The sequence below is a fragment of the Ranitomeya variabilis genome, chromosome 3 (assembly GCF_051348905.1).
Source record: "Ranitomeya variabilis isolate aRanVar5 chromosome 3, aRanVar5.hap1, whole genome shotgun sequence".
Taxonomy (NCBI): domain Eukaryota; kingdom Metazoa; phylum Chordata; class Amphibia; order Anura; family Dendrobatidae; genus Ranitomeya; species Ranitomeya variabilis.
Genome location: NC_135234.1, coordinates 574023229 through 574038252, shown reverse-complemented (window position 1 = coordinate 574038252; position 15024 = coordinate 574023229). Strand labels below are relative to the sequence as shown.

The following is a 15024-nucleotide window of genomic DNA, read 5'->3' as shown; positions in this document are numbered from 1 at the left end:
TATACAGTATTGAGCATCATGTGTGGCCATTATACAGTATGGAGCATCATGTGTGGCCATTATACAGTATGGAGCATCATGTGTGGCCATTATACAGTATGGAGCATCATGTGTGGCCATTATACACTATGGAGCATCATGTGTGGCCATTATACATTATTGAGCATCATGTGGGATCATTATACAGTATGGAGAACTGTGTGTGGCCATTATACAGTATGGAGCATCGTGTGTGGCCATTATACAGTATTGAGCATCATGTGTGGCCATTATACACTATGGAGCATCATGTGTGGCCATTATACATTATGGAGCATCATGTGGGAACTGCATCATGTGGATACAGTATGGAGAACTGTGTGTGGCCATTATACAGTATGGAGCATCATGTGCGGCCGTTATACAGTATGGAGCATCATGTGTGGCCATTATACAGTATTGAGCATCATGTGGGGTCATTATACAGTATGGAGCACTATGTGTGGCCATTATACAGTATGGAGCATCATGTGTGGCCATTATACAGTAAAGAGCATCATGTGTGGCCATTATACAGTATGGAGCACTGTGTGGCCATATTTTTTTTTGTTTATAATTATTGTATATGAAACAGTGCGATCAGCAGTGCTAAATGGGTGTGGTTGGGACGTGGATATGGGTGTGACTAGTTGTGAAATGGGTGTGGTCAGAGGTGTGGCCTAAAATTTGCCGCAGCGCACTATGCGCGCCGCAAACTTTATACCTCTTTCCATTCTTCAAAAGTTGGAAGGTATGGTACCGCATTTGCCAGATCACGGCAAGTGCCGCAAATCCCATAGGGAATGAGGCCGAACGCAGTGTTGCCATAAGTGATCCGTTACGCGGCAGATGCAGAAAAACTACCAGATCTGCTGCAAAAGGCGACTTTCACATCAGCGATTCTTGCCAAAGTCACTGCCGATAGTGTCATACTCACCAAAGGGGAGGCAGCACTAACTCTAAATACGGCCCTGTATATAGTTATATTTATTAAAGACCCTTGCTCCAATATCCATTAGTCTAGACTTGTTTTTATAGTCCAAGGTTTGTAGCAAAGGCAGAACAGTGTGCTCTTGTTCTGGATCTCACTCCTTGACTTTCTATTAGTCGGTCACCTTCAGTTTACGCAGGAAGTTATATTAATAATGCAGTAACTGTGAAACCACATGTAAAATATTATATTTTACTATGATTTTGTCTGCTCCAGAAATATTTACCAGTCTCCTGATGGCATATATAAGAAATATAACCACGGCAGAAGAATGGAGCTTTATAAAAGGGTCCTGTATAAAGTAAACCTAAAGTATTGAAAAACAAGTAGGACAAAGAACAAGCTAAAGTACATAGGTCAATTGGCCTAAAATAGCTATCTTTCCAGCAGCAGGGTAAAGAGAAGAAAGTGAAATGTATAACCTGGGAAGAATAGCATGGGTAATGTAATACAAGAGATCTCTTCTCGCTGGCTCTACTTACATCCTTCCAATTCATTATTTCTACTATCCATGAAAAGAGTCCTATGTAGAGATCGACACTCAGGAAATAGATGACAACAGCACCGCAATCTGTTAATGATTTCACCTGGCACATCACATTACAGTGACACTGATCACAGATATATTATGATTTGACAGTTAAGCAATTAAGATATGGAAGCTTTAATATCCTACGATGATAGAAGCCTCATGTTTCCATCTTGCCTGGTAAAAGACAGTTTAGCTTCACACACTGCTGACCCTATAGGTCTCAAGTAATAGGACATGGACTGATAGGAGTAATGTAACAGGCCTGGACACTAATTCATTACTTTACCTTACCCGAGCAACCAATAATAAATTAATAATCTTTTTTAAATTAAATAAATGATATACGGTAAACACCCACAACCATTTGGAATACTGCCCCGATGCAGTTCTAATAAAAATAAGGCAACTAGACTACAAATCGTCTATGGTTTCTTTGTGTTTCCAGACTCGATTCTATCTTTCCCGCATCTAACAGGTTAGGAAGAATGGGACAAATGGAGGCAAGAAATTTATGACTGCAGAGTTTTATTTTTGCAGACTACAACACAAAGGTTTGCATAGGAGCTGTGGACATAAAACAGTAGGAGATTTTTAATCAAGACTATTTGCAAAGTTGCTTCATTTTAGATGCATTAGTGCAATAAAATCACACACTCCTACGTAGTGTCAACATATTCTGCAGCCCTGTACGTGATACGTATCTAATTTCCCAGTTTTGTCTTGAACAGAAAACCATGAGGGTAATTTTATCGGAATCAATTAACCTATATAAACTGCAGCAAGTGGGAGTATTCAGACGAAGCCCATTCAAGCACTGGTAAAGCATATCAGTCAGACACTTTCACAGGAATCATTAAAGGGCTTATCCACAGAGGAAATGAAGCAGTGCCACCACCAAAGAAAAATGAAGCAGTGCCACCACAGAGGAAATTGTGCAGCTGTTACTAGCACCTGGCAGTAGAGCCGGTACCCCGCGTCTTTTCCTCAAGTCATGGGTCTCTTTGGTCCAGTTTTCTGTACATTCAGTTGTATTCGCAGCCGATACCTCCATTTATTTCCCACAGTGTCCCTGCTATCTTTCTGGAAATTAAGTATTACACAGCACCCATTAATATGGCTGTATGGATGTGCCTGAACCAACAACTGAATAGAGGCTCTGAGCAGCTAATAGGTGAAGGTATTGAATGAGAAACAATCTGTAACTCCACAAAAGGGGATACATGCTAATTATACACGGTAGGTTTGGGTTGTTTTTTTTTTGTTTTTGTTTTTTTTCAAACGTTGGGAAATGATGATCATTTAATTAAAATTGTTCACTTTTAGGTTGTTCGAACACGGAATAATATGGAAATTTGGCCAATTGCTATTTATTTATAACTGCAAAGCCACACAGTACAAAACACCCAATGTATATACTGTATTCAAAGGAAATCAACTGATTACAAGTATTACCAATAATGCCACCAGAAGGTACTTGCTCTCAGCTATAGATCGGGGCTGGATAGATACATTAGCACATTGGAGTTTTGAAATGTACAATAACTAAACACTGTGGTGCAAGATGGCGCCAAACAAATACTTATGAAGGGTCTTGCTTACAGCTCAATCTTTTTGTGCGTCTATGTTACCCTCACATACTAAATGAGATTGAGATAATCCTTGTAAGACACATAACCTTACTACTGTATGTGTGTGTGACGCTAGTCCCTTCTCACGGCCAAGCCGTGAGTCAGAGGGGTCAAGGAGTCAAAGGTCAGAAGCCAGGAGGGTACGTCATAAACAGAAGGATGAGACTAAAGAGTAGGCATGTAACGTTCCGAGGTCAGAGTACCAGGAGGATAACGGATCAGAGCTGAAGTGGTTAAACAGGTGGATGGTCAGAACAAAGTCCAAGGTCAGACAACAGATCAAGCATACAGAACTGAAGGCACAGGAGAACAAACCGCACAGGCTAAATGTACATCTCGCAGAGTTCTGGGAGACACAGCTCAGTTAAGAAGCATGGCAATTAACTGGAATAATGAACACATGGAGACAGCCGACGCCTCCCAGTCTCAGATTGGATAGTTGAGCTGTCAATCGACACACTGACAGCTCAGCACACCCCTGTACCAGATTGGATGGCCATGCTGTCCATCAAAGTACTGACAGCTTCAGCATGCCCCTGTACTGGACTGAATGGCCGAGCTGTCAGTAACTGCATCCCAAACACCCTGAGGGGTGGAATCGTGACCGTATGTAACAGAAAAACAAACGCTGTAAGATTCCATAACAAGAAATGATACAAGGATCACCTGATTTTGCTGGGAACGCCAAAAGCCCTAATGAAGAGCGATTCAAAAAGGATGGTGCTGAGAGAACAAAACGCAAACTGTTAACATGAAAGACACACTATGTATCTACCGTAAGTTTTATCTAAAAGTTACAAACGTTCAGGGGGATTTCATTGGGGACATGGCCGATGACATGGCCGCGGTGGGTCTGTTCTGGCCAGACACGTTGCACCATATCCTTGGATATGGACTACATTGTTTCGGGTTGAATCCCCAATGTTGCACTGGCATCCACGATCACCGGATATAAGACCCTGTGACTTATACCTCCGAGAGGCTACATCAAGGCATCAGTTTATCTGCCCTGCTTTTGGGCATGTGTATAACAGAGAGCTTGTACAGGCAAGCCCTTAAAGGGAACCTGTCACTTCCCCCCCCCCCCCGACGCTTTTAACTAAAAGAGCCAACTTGTGCAGCACTAATGCTGCATTCTGTCAAGGTGGCTCTTCCTTTTGTGGTCCCTTCCAACACGGCAATGTTTTTTTTTTTATTTTGCCCGCCATACCTGTAGTCTGTCCGTGGGGCATGTCTTTTCCCCCCGGACACAAACGCCTCCCGGCCATCACTCGCCCCTCTGTGCGCCAGGCGCCGCCTCCTATGCCTTCATTAATGTCCCTGGCGCCTGCGCTGTAAGTCCCTTTTTCGGGCATGCGCAGCCCTTCGACTCACATCACATGATGGGAACTTACAGCGCAGGCGCCGGGGAAGTTAACGAAGGCAGCGTTGGAAGAGACCCCAAATAAAAGAGCCACCTTGACAGAATGCAGCATTAGTGCTGCACAAGGTGGCTCTTTTAGATAACGCCAGGGGGGTGACAGGTTCCCTTTAAATAGGATATTTAGTCATAAATAATAAATTTAGACTCTTAACAATGGATCAATTATAAATGGATGAAACTCACACGGAACCCTTAAGTACAGAGTATGTCTTCAGTGTTCATCCACTTTATACGTAACCCATAGACTTTAATCGCCAAGTCTGATCTGCTAAACGGGTGACAATAGGACATACTCTGAGTGCTAAGTGTGTATGGAGACATTAAACACAGCACTAGTACATGTCACACAGATGTGTAAATGTAGCCTAAGGTTATATTCATACACAGACATTTGACAGTTTTGGAGCTAATTATTCTGCAAAAGCCACAAAAAAAGTATCAAATATTCAAAAGTAAAAGTAATCTTTTTAGTGATTTCAGTTGGTAAACAGGCCTAAAAGTGCATGTAGTGCTATTTTTCTGCATGGAAGAAGAGGCAATCCATTCATTCTTGAGGTGTTGCAGTCTGAAAAAATGCTTCAAATTTTATCACTGAACAAATAAGCAGAAACATGTCCCAAACAAAAAACTGATCAAACTTTGCACAAGAATTGTTTTTTGACACTTAATGTGAATCTACTGTGAGTGAGTTAATTACATAAATGGAAACACTGGGCATGTCACACACAGAATGAGGGAGATCACACACAACAAAGCATGGAGACTTTAGAGATATGCAGTGGGAAATGTTCAGCACAGGGCATGGACAGATTAGTTCAAACAATACAAGTTCCAACATGTCAATGTTACTTTTGGCTTTAATATCTGTTCACTTCCATATTAATATGTTGTCAAAAACTACAAATATCATCCAATGTCTGTTCAGTTTAATGATACTCCCATAGATATTAAGTAGCCGGAAAGCTGATTTCAGCCAATGGTAATCTCATGTGTATTAACACATTATCGCTGCTGTAAAAGAGCACATAATTTTTATGCCTAATCACATTCAAACTCACAGCTCACCATTTCTCCTTTGGGAAGTCTCAAAGAAGTCTTTATCAAAATTTCACACGATCTTTTGGTGCGTTTTTAACGCTGCGTGTTTTTCCTGCATCATAAAGTCAGCGCACAGAACTCATTGTTCTAGCAAAGCGGATGGGATTTATAGAAATCCCATGCCCACTGTGCTTCTTTTTAACGCTGCGTGACTCCACCTGCGGTCCTTTTTTTAAAATTCGTGGCATGTCAATTTCTCTTGCAGGTATACTGAGTTTTCTGTGGGGAATTTACCCATAGGCTTGCGTTCGTTGAGGAAAATCCACAGGTAAAAAAAAATTACATTTGTTTTTACTGCGTTTCTGCTGCGGAAATGCATCAAAAGCACTTGTAAACCGCACCTCGGTATGTCAACAAAAGTTTTGACAAACCCAAAAAACAGGAAGTGTCAAAAACAAAGTAGCTTTATTTACAGCATGACACACCAGACAAAAAAAAAAGCAATAAAAACGAATGTTAAAAAAACACAATGAAATAATGCAAGAAACCTAAATAGATGCAGAAATTCTGCAACATCAAAAACGCACCAAAAGCTCATCGTGGGAATGTAGCCTAGTTGCGTGTAAGTGAATTAAATACCTATGAATGGCCGTCTTTTCCAATTTCTAGTGCCTCTACAGTCCCAGGTGACTATTCTCTGATTTTGCCACCTTGGGCCACGCGCACACATACAGCACTTGTTCCTATTATACTTTTCCTCTGACTGTTCCACTCTTAGTTTTAGCTTACAAATACTGATGCAAAAAACTCACCAAATACTCAACATGTGCACGTGGCCTAAGGCCTCCTTCACATGTCCGTGTTTCCAGTACATCAGTTTTTTTTCACGGATACCACAAGTACCTATTGTGAGGGACAAAGGAGACTCGATTTTGAATTTATAAATTCAGGGCCCATAGCTTACACCAGATCTCCCTCAACTCCTGAAATGTGGCCCCCACCCTCGGGAAAAGCACAAGGAGAGCAGAACTTTACCATTTGGCCAGAAAAATAGAGGCCATGTATTAATGAAGGCAGGGAGGAGCAGAGCTAGCCCCCCCCCCCTCCGTCCTTTGTGCAAGGCAGCAAGGCAGCCGTATCAATTATCTAACAAAGCAATCTCCAGACCCGGGGTCACTGACATCTAGAGATGACTTGTGAAAGTGCCGTGCATCTCAGGGTTATGTCCAATATACCACCAGAACCCTGGGAGCCCCCTGCATCACACACTGCTCTAGTTGTTGCGGATTCCGAGCTATCGAGACTCGCTCTCCAGAACCCCTTAGCTGACCCAAGTTTGGACTCTCTGTGTCAGTCGAGCCCCAGCGAACCCGTTGAGACATAAGTTATGCCTTTTGGACCTCCCCCTGAGAAGTTATGACCCATCCTAGATATTGGGAATTATTTAGTCTAGGAGGAAAAAGGAGAATTCAGCCCAACCCAGGGGGGCGGTAGCAAATATGGGAGGGGGCGTGCAAAGGGTTAAAAGCTAGTTGCACACTTTTAGCCCAGTCTTCGTTCTGCGATGGAAGCCAGGTCAAGGGGCGTGTGGAGACAGACCAGGAACTAAGGAAGTACCTGTGGACTCAGCGCTTCCCTGGGGCCCACATGCTATAAGACACGGTATCTTGACACCTACAGCTAACTGCTATCCCCAACCTGTACCCTAATTTTTATCTGTACTTCTGGCTGTAGTATCTGTATATTACTCTGTATATATTTGTAGTTTCTAATGCGCCTTTCAGCAATTAAAATATCAATTAATTTTGGGCTGCACTTTTATCTCGAACCCCGATTTCCCACATCCGTGAGTCCAGCTAGTACTTATACGCTACCTGAGGTTGGTTTCTGACCCAATATAAGCTTGTTATTGGACCGGGCTTATATCTAACAAGGGGCTGGTGGCAGGATACCGTTCTGGTGTTATTGGAGGATCCTGTCAATGACGGATCGGAGGTATATTATATATATATATATATATATATATATATATATATATATATATATATATATATATATATATATATATATATATATATATATATATATTCCCGGTCTGGCACTTGTGATATATATACCGCCCTCACTTCAGAGTGCCCCGATAACCAGTACAAGACAAGGCAGCCTCTCCTGCAACTACTTACCCTAGGCGCAGTTCCCTGACTGCCCTCAGGGTAACAGATTGGCGATGGCGGAGTGATATCTGTATCTCCCCGGTCCTCTAGTGTGTCTGTTTTCGTTACACCAATTATAACAATTGGGAATCTGCATATGTCTGTGCTAATCACATGAGGACATGTCCGTTTTTTTCCAGGATGTGCTGTCTGTGTTTAATATAGAAAAGTATAGGAGAAGCTTTGTAATATATTTCTTTATCCATAACTGAAAAAAACTCATGACACACTGATGGTAAAAATGCTGATGACACCAGAACCATTTTTTCACATTTTCACATACATATTTTATACAGATGTGTGAAGGAGGCCTCAGGCCATGTGCACATGTTGATTACTTGGTGAGTTTTTTAGCTCAGTATTTGTAAACCAAAAACAGGAGTGGAACAGTCAGAGGAATAGTATTATAGAAACACCGCACTACTTCTTCTTACAAATACTGGAGGTAAAACTCTCACCAAATACTCAATGTGTGCACCTGGTCTTGGAGCGGTGCTGCTTTCCCAGTGTTGCTTTCCCAGTGTAAGGCTACGTTCCCTCAATGAGTTTTTGGTGAGTTTTTTTTTACAATAAAATGCAAATAACTTATTTTACTTAATGGGTGTAGAAATGGTGCAGAAAAACTTACTAAAAGCTCCATGAGACTTAGAACATAGACTCATATTAAGAAAGCGACATTCAGTCCACATACAAGTCCCTGTTAGATCTAGTCTGATTTCTCATCATGTGGACCACTGAGGATTGGAGTGGTGCTGAAAACCTGGGAAGATGGCAATTGAAAGGTGTTTGTATACACTTACACACCCTTACATAAACGTGCTTCTCACTAAATTAGAATATCATCAAAAAGTTAATTTATTTCAGTTCTTCAATACAGTGAAACTCATATTATATAGAGTCATTACAAACAGAGTGATCTATATCAAGTGTTTATATCTGTTAATGATTATGGCTTACAGCCAATGAAAACCCAAAAGTCATTATGTCAGTAAATTAGAATGATTAATAAATAACACCTGCAAAGGCTTCCTAAGCGTTTAAAAAGGTCCCTTAGTCTATTTCAGTAGGCTCCACAATCATGGGCAAGACTGCTGACTTGTCCAGAAGGCAGTCACTGACACACTCCACAAGAAGGGTAAGCCACAAACGGTCATTGCTAAAGAAGATGGCTGTTCACAGAGTGCTGTATCCAAGCATATTAATGGGAAGTTAAGTGGAACGAAAAAGTGTGGTAAAAAAGGTGCACAAGCAACCCGGATGACCGGAGCCTTGAAAGGATTGTTAAGAAGAGGCCATTCCAGGACATGGGCTACAAGTGTCGCATTGTGAGAAGCACATGTCTATAACTAGGGAGGGCTATGGAATAAAAATTCTGATCAGACCACTCTTCCAGAAGTGTTCAACAACTGGTAACTCGGAAGCCACATGTAGTTCTCAGGTCTACTGATTGAGGCTCTCCAGCTAAAAGCCACCTTACACTACAACAACTTGTAAAGCTATTTGAAAGTGGCTTGTTAAACCTTCACTTAAAGCTGATATTCTACTTAGAGCAGCATTTGTAACTATATGACATTACTAATCTAACAGATGGGTACAATATGTGTCATCTTGTGTGAAACAATCAACCCTCATCTACTAATATCTGAGTAGGTATCCAAGCATAGATGGCCTTGCTTAGTAATCATGTAGATTTCTCCCTTCTGGATATGTTCATACAGAGTTTTTTTTTTACATGGATTTTGAAGCAGGTCCTCTTCCACACCAAAGAGGATTCAAAAAGTATTTGAATAAGGTTTTTTAATGTGGATTTTGCAGCAGATCCAATTCAAAATCCAAGTCAGAAAACACCATGTGAATACATAGGTTTACATGTGGTAGGTTGCTACAGAAATTTCTGCCACCATCTCATCTCAGAAATCCCTGCAGAATCAACTTCATTCAGATATATACAATAGCTTTTCAGTCAGAAATGTGTGCAACAAATCTGCAGTCTGTCAGCATACCCTTCCAAAGGGACATCAGCCAGGTGCTGCTCCTGTGGAGACGGTAGATGACCCCTTCCATTCAAGTCATCATAGAATTCTTCAAACTGGACTCTGACATGAAAATCGCGAGGGCCAATGGCTGACAATTTCCAAGCGATCACATACGATTGTTGTGCTTTTGTGCAACACTCAAATCATGAGTGACAGTGTTGTGGACAAGACTGTATAGAATCTCATGCATGTGCTGAATTGACCAGCGCTGTGGATCTAAAATCCACTGTCTGTTCATTTCTGCTACAGGTATTTCACCCTTTCCATTGCCAAGAGTGATGGGGACGGAATATGTGTAGGACAGCCGCGATATCCGTGCAGTGTAGTACAGATATTGTTACTGCAAATTTACATCCTGTGTGCACATACCCTTACAGCTCAATTTGCACAATGAGTATTTGGTGAGTTTTTGCTGTTGCCGATTTTCTGCAACATTTCTGCACTTTTTAGCTAAGGCTACGTTCACATTTGCGTTGTTGTGTGTTGCGTCGGCGACGCATCGGCGACGCAACGCACAACGCATGCAAAACGCATTGTTTTGTGACGCATGCGTCCTTTTTCTGCTTGATTTTGGACGCACAAAAAATGCAACTTGCTGCGTCCTCTGCGCCCTGACGCGTGCGCCGCAGTGACGCATGCGTCACAAAACGCAAGTGCAACGCATGTCCATGCGCCCCCATGTTAAATATAGGGGCGCATGACGCATGCGTCGCCGCAGCGGCGCCCGACGCTGTGTCGCACAACGCTAATGTGAACGTAGCCTTAGTTAGGTTACCTGCATTGTGAGTGTGTTTTATCACATTATTGATGCTCTGGTTTTGGTCTCTTTTTTTGCATGTATTTGTCATGTTTTAAATAAAGCTGCTTTGTTTTTGATATTTAGGTCTTGGTCCTGCTTAGCCCTTATTTAAAAAAATAAATAAATAAATAATAAAAAAAACACATGACCTATGACGTATAGGTACTTCCCGCACTCCATTCGGGCTCCGGTGCTGAGCCCGCATGTTTTCCGGCATGTGTCAGCTGATTTCATCAGCCACTATGTGCCCCTAACAGCGAATAGTGATCCACCCGCGGCTGTTAACATGTCAAATGCTGTTGTCTCTAACAGCGGCATTTAACATGCATGTGCCAGAAGCGTGTCACAAACCCCGCCCATCGGAGCCCGTGTCACATGACAATGGTTCGCCGATAGGTTGGCATGAGAACCCAGGGTCTGCAGGAGACCCCTATGATTGTCATTGCCGGATGAGCGCTGCCCTGTGGTCGGCGCTCATAGCAGATGATCATTTTAACTAAAGCCTTGCTCTGTGTAGCACAAGTGATCAAATGATCGCAGCTTTAAGTCTCCCATGGAGACTATTGAAGCCAGTGAAAAGTAAAAAAAAAAATATCTTTTTCAAAATATAAAAAATATATCTAAAGTTCAAAAATACACATATTTGGTACTGCTGCCTTCAAAAACGCCCGATCAAAATATAAAAAGAATTAATCCGATCTGTAAATGGCGTAACGAGAAAAAAAATTACAGAATTCCTTTTTTTTTTGTTGCCCAAAATTGCTATAAAATGCAATAGCGGGCGATCAAAACATCATATCTACACCAAAATGATATCAATAAAAACTTCAGCTCCGTGTGCAAAAAAGCCTTCACTCAGCCCCAGATCCCGAAAAATAGAGACAGTACGAGTCTCAAAAAAAGTCGCCTTTTTTTTTTTTTTAAACTTAAAAAACACCACTTAAAAAAACAGAACCTAGACATGTTTGTTATCTGTGAACTCGTAATGACCTGGAGAATCATAATGGCAGGTCAGTTTTTGCATTTAGTTAACATGATAAAAAAAACAAAAAACAATTGTGGAATTACACTTTTTTGTAATTTCATAGCACATTGACTTGTTTTCCGGTTTTCCAGTACACTATATGATAAAACCAATGGTGTCGTTAAAAAGTACAACTTGTTCGGCAAAACAATAAGCCCTCACATGACCTTATTGACCTAAAAATAAAAAATTATGGCTCTGGGAAGAAGGGGAGCAAAAAAAAAAACGGAAAAAACGGAAAGCACCCAAGGTTGTTAAGGGGTTAAAATTAATTGTAAAAACTTAACATGAGTCCACTCCATTCGTGATACGACGATCTTATTCCTAATTTTTCTTTAAATTTTCAACAAACCCTTAACATAATGTCAGACATACTGGAGAATGAAAAGTTGCAGTAATCAGATGTAAGAATTTTGCAATAAAAGCTGCAAGCTGTGGCGGGACACGCACATTTCCTGCAGTTATATTACAGCACACTGCAAGCTGCCATTTCTGACAGCCTGTATTGTGCTGACAGTCTGTAGACACTCTGATCATAAACCAGCCTGGGCAGAAAGAAGGGGCTCGTGTCGGGCTTTCATGCCCTGCAGGATTTTACAGAACTGGTCTCATGGGCAATAGATGCACTGGATGGCGAAACCGTACAATGGAATCAAAATGTAGTTTAAAATAATAAATGTCAGAATTATTATTTCATTTTGATCAATATATAATCTGATGTCCGTACAGTGTAGCTGATAAACCCTACAAACTCCAGAGGGCTGAACGCTCCCCAGGCTTCGTTTACACAGGGTTAAAAATAAACCAACGTCTGTCATTATGTTTCCCTTGAAGAGGGACAGTTTGCATTCAGAAGAATCATTATTGGATTTCTAAAGTAAAACATGACACATCTATAGAGATGGGGAACTCCTCCCAATAGGCACAAAAATGCCAGAATTCTGCACTCAAAAAAAATTAATCTGGAGAACTTTCCTATTAAAAAGCCTCCATATCTTGTAAACAAAAACACGCTGCTGGTAAAATAGTCCCAATATTGGATGTTATTTTCATGTCTGCAGTGCTTGCAGTAGAATGTGTCACCGTCACACGGCTCTGCGCCACACACAGATATAGGACCAGATCCATGATGCCATAGAGTAAGAAGCGGGCAGAAGAGGGATGCAGAAGTCACAATGGAGCGGTGACGTCTCCTGACTGACAGATGTCTGTGCTGGGACTGGCATTGCACATGCCTGTTCTCCATGACCGGAGCAGATGATGGCTATTGGTGCTAAACACATCATTAGTCAGGACCACTAAATACCCATCCAAGACTCAGGCCGCCTTTAAAGATCTCCCAGCAAGCAGCGATGCTAAATGTGCCTTTATCCAGATTACAGGTCCTGCCTGTGCTAATGCCTCACACTGAACACAGCTTTTAGCAGCTGACTATAAGCAGCTAACACTAAGGTGATCAGCCAGGCTAGCCTTAGAATGCTGTCCACTGCCTTGGAATGGCTCTTTGTACATAGTATACAATACATGGGGGGCTCATCACTCCCCAAAATGTTCAGCCTTTTTTTTTTTTCTAACTTTGACATTACGTCATTCATTTACAAAGCGAAGCAAACCCATCAACTTCCCAAGAACTGGAAAACAGGTCCTTGGCTTATTATTAGAAATGATAATCATGATGTCACCACTTTGGGGGGTCATTGCTGTAGGCTGGCCACTGTGATTATTATGATGCCATAATACTAAACGGTACATTCCCTACATTACATAGCATTTATTATTTCCCCGCTACGCATTAATACACATATTACTATAAAGTATGCCGTGCCACTGACAGCTGTGACAGCTGACCGCTGCCTTGTCTGTTATTGCCCAGACATGGACACAATGGTGATACACAGCCTCCATCCACAGTGTGCAGCACTTATTGCAGCCCTGACACAGGATAGCCTCAGTGCACACAAAGGAAGAGCCCAGCTCAGGACCACACTGCCAGCAGCTCATGCAGGGGTCAGTCCTCGGTGGTCTCATTACAGACCCTGCTCTTTGTATGGGGCTAAATCAACATGCAAACTTAGGAGCTGTCAGCTGCAGCCCACCTCCACTGGTAATTACTGCCATAGGCCAGCCCTCCGGATACTTCCATGGGGCAAGTGACAGCAGCACATCATCACCATGCAGACAATGATGGCTGGGGGTGGGGGTGCTGATGGGGACAGGCAGGCCACTGCACTTTCTTCCAAAACACAACAAGAAAGTCCTCAGCCCTCCTGGACACTTAGATGTCAGCGCCAGGGCTACACAACCCTCCAATGATGGGATGCAAATGATGCAAGTTCAGGCTGTGAGCCCCCCACAGTGACCAGCACCAGGGAGCATTGGCGAGGATGACACAGCTATGGAGAACATGGAAGATGACTGTTAATGCTGGTAAGAAATGGAAGAGTCACAGACCTGAGCAGGAGCTGCAGAGCAGTAGGAAGGGTCTGAGGTGCCTCACTGAGTCCCCTGTCTGCGCCTTCCTCACACACACACATGCACACAGCTGCTCAATGCACTTCTCAGGAAATGAATGGGGGCACACAGAGAACTGTTGTACTTGCAAATGACTTACCGGGATCACGTGATCCGCTAAATCTAGGGTGGGCCAGTGGGTGGAGGCTTCATAAACAAGAGAGGACAATATACTGGGAGCATTAGCAGCGTGCATCGAGTTACACGGGGAGCCCCAGCCTGGGGGGCTTCCGCCGGCGCTGAGCCCGGGATTGAGGGCTCACTCCGCGGACTGGACGCCTCCACTGCACGATACGGCTCCGTTACTGGGGCTGGGGAGTGGCAGGAGGCTGCTCATGGAGGAATCCACCACACATCGGCCCATAGCTATCCCTGCAGAACGGCCGAGGCCGCCGCTGTCCGAAATCCCCTTTTTTTCCTCGTGAGCCCCTCCCTGCTCCCACCCTGAGGAGTAGGAGGCTACACCCACAGATGCCCGGTGCATGTACCGCCTGGAGATGGCAGGGCTGCCCGGCTGCTGCCCTCCGCACACGGTGTGCCAGGAAGGAAACCTGACATTAGCGCCGTGCAGCTTCAGTATAGCGCTCGCCACCCTGGGGTGTGCAGATACTGGGGGGACGGGGGCGCAGACCACCACCACAGGGCTGACATCGCTATAGTATGGCTTTCAGTGTAAAAACAAGCCCTTCATTTCTATGGGAATTTGTGAAAAAAGACTTTGCGACATTGTAATATCCATGCAAAGTGGTCACATTATTATGTATAATCACTTATACAGCGCCATTAACGCTGCAGCACCTTATTATCACTG

At 42.9% G+C, this 15024-nt stretch overlaps 1 protein-coding gene across 2 annotated transcripts in view; it reads right to left on the bottom strand.

Moving 5' to 3' along the window:
- Positions 1–14634, bottom strand: part of KLF12 (KLF transcription factor 12) — a 315189-nt gene extending 300555 nt beyond the window's left edge. Inside the window, exon 1 of one of the 2 annotated variants that reach the window (XM_077297246.1) lies at positions 14314–14634. The gene's annotated coding sequence lies outside the window, so the exon portion shown is untranslated. The other variant, XM_077297245.1, reaches the window with a different exon arrangement.
- Positions 14635–15024: the final 390 nt, after the last annotated feature.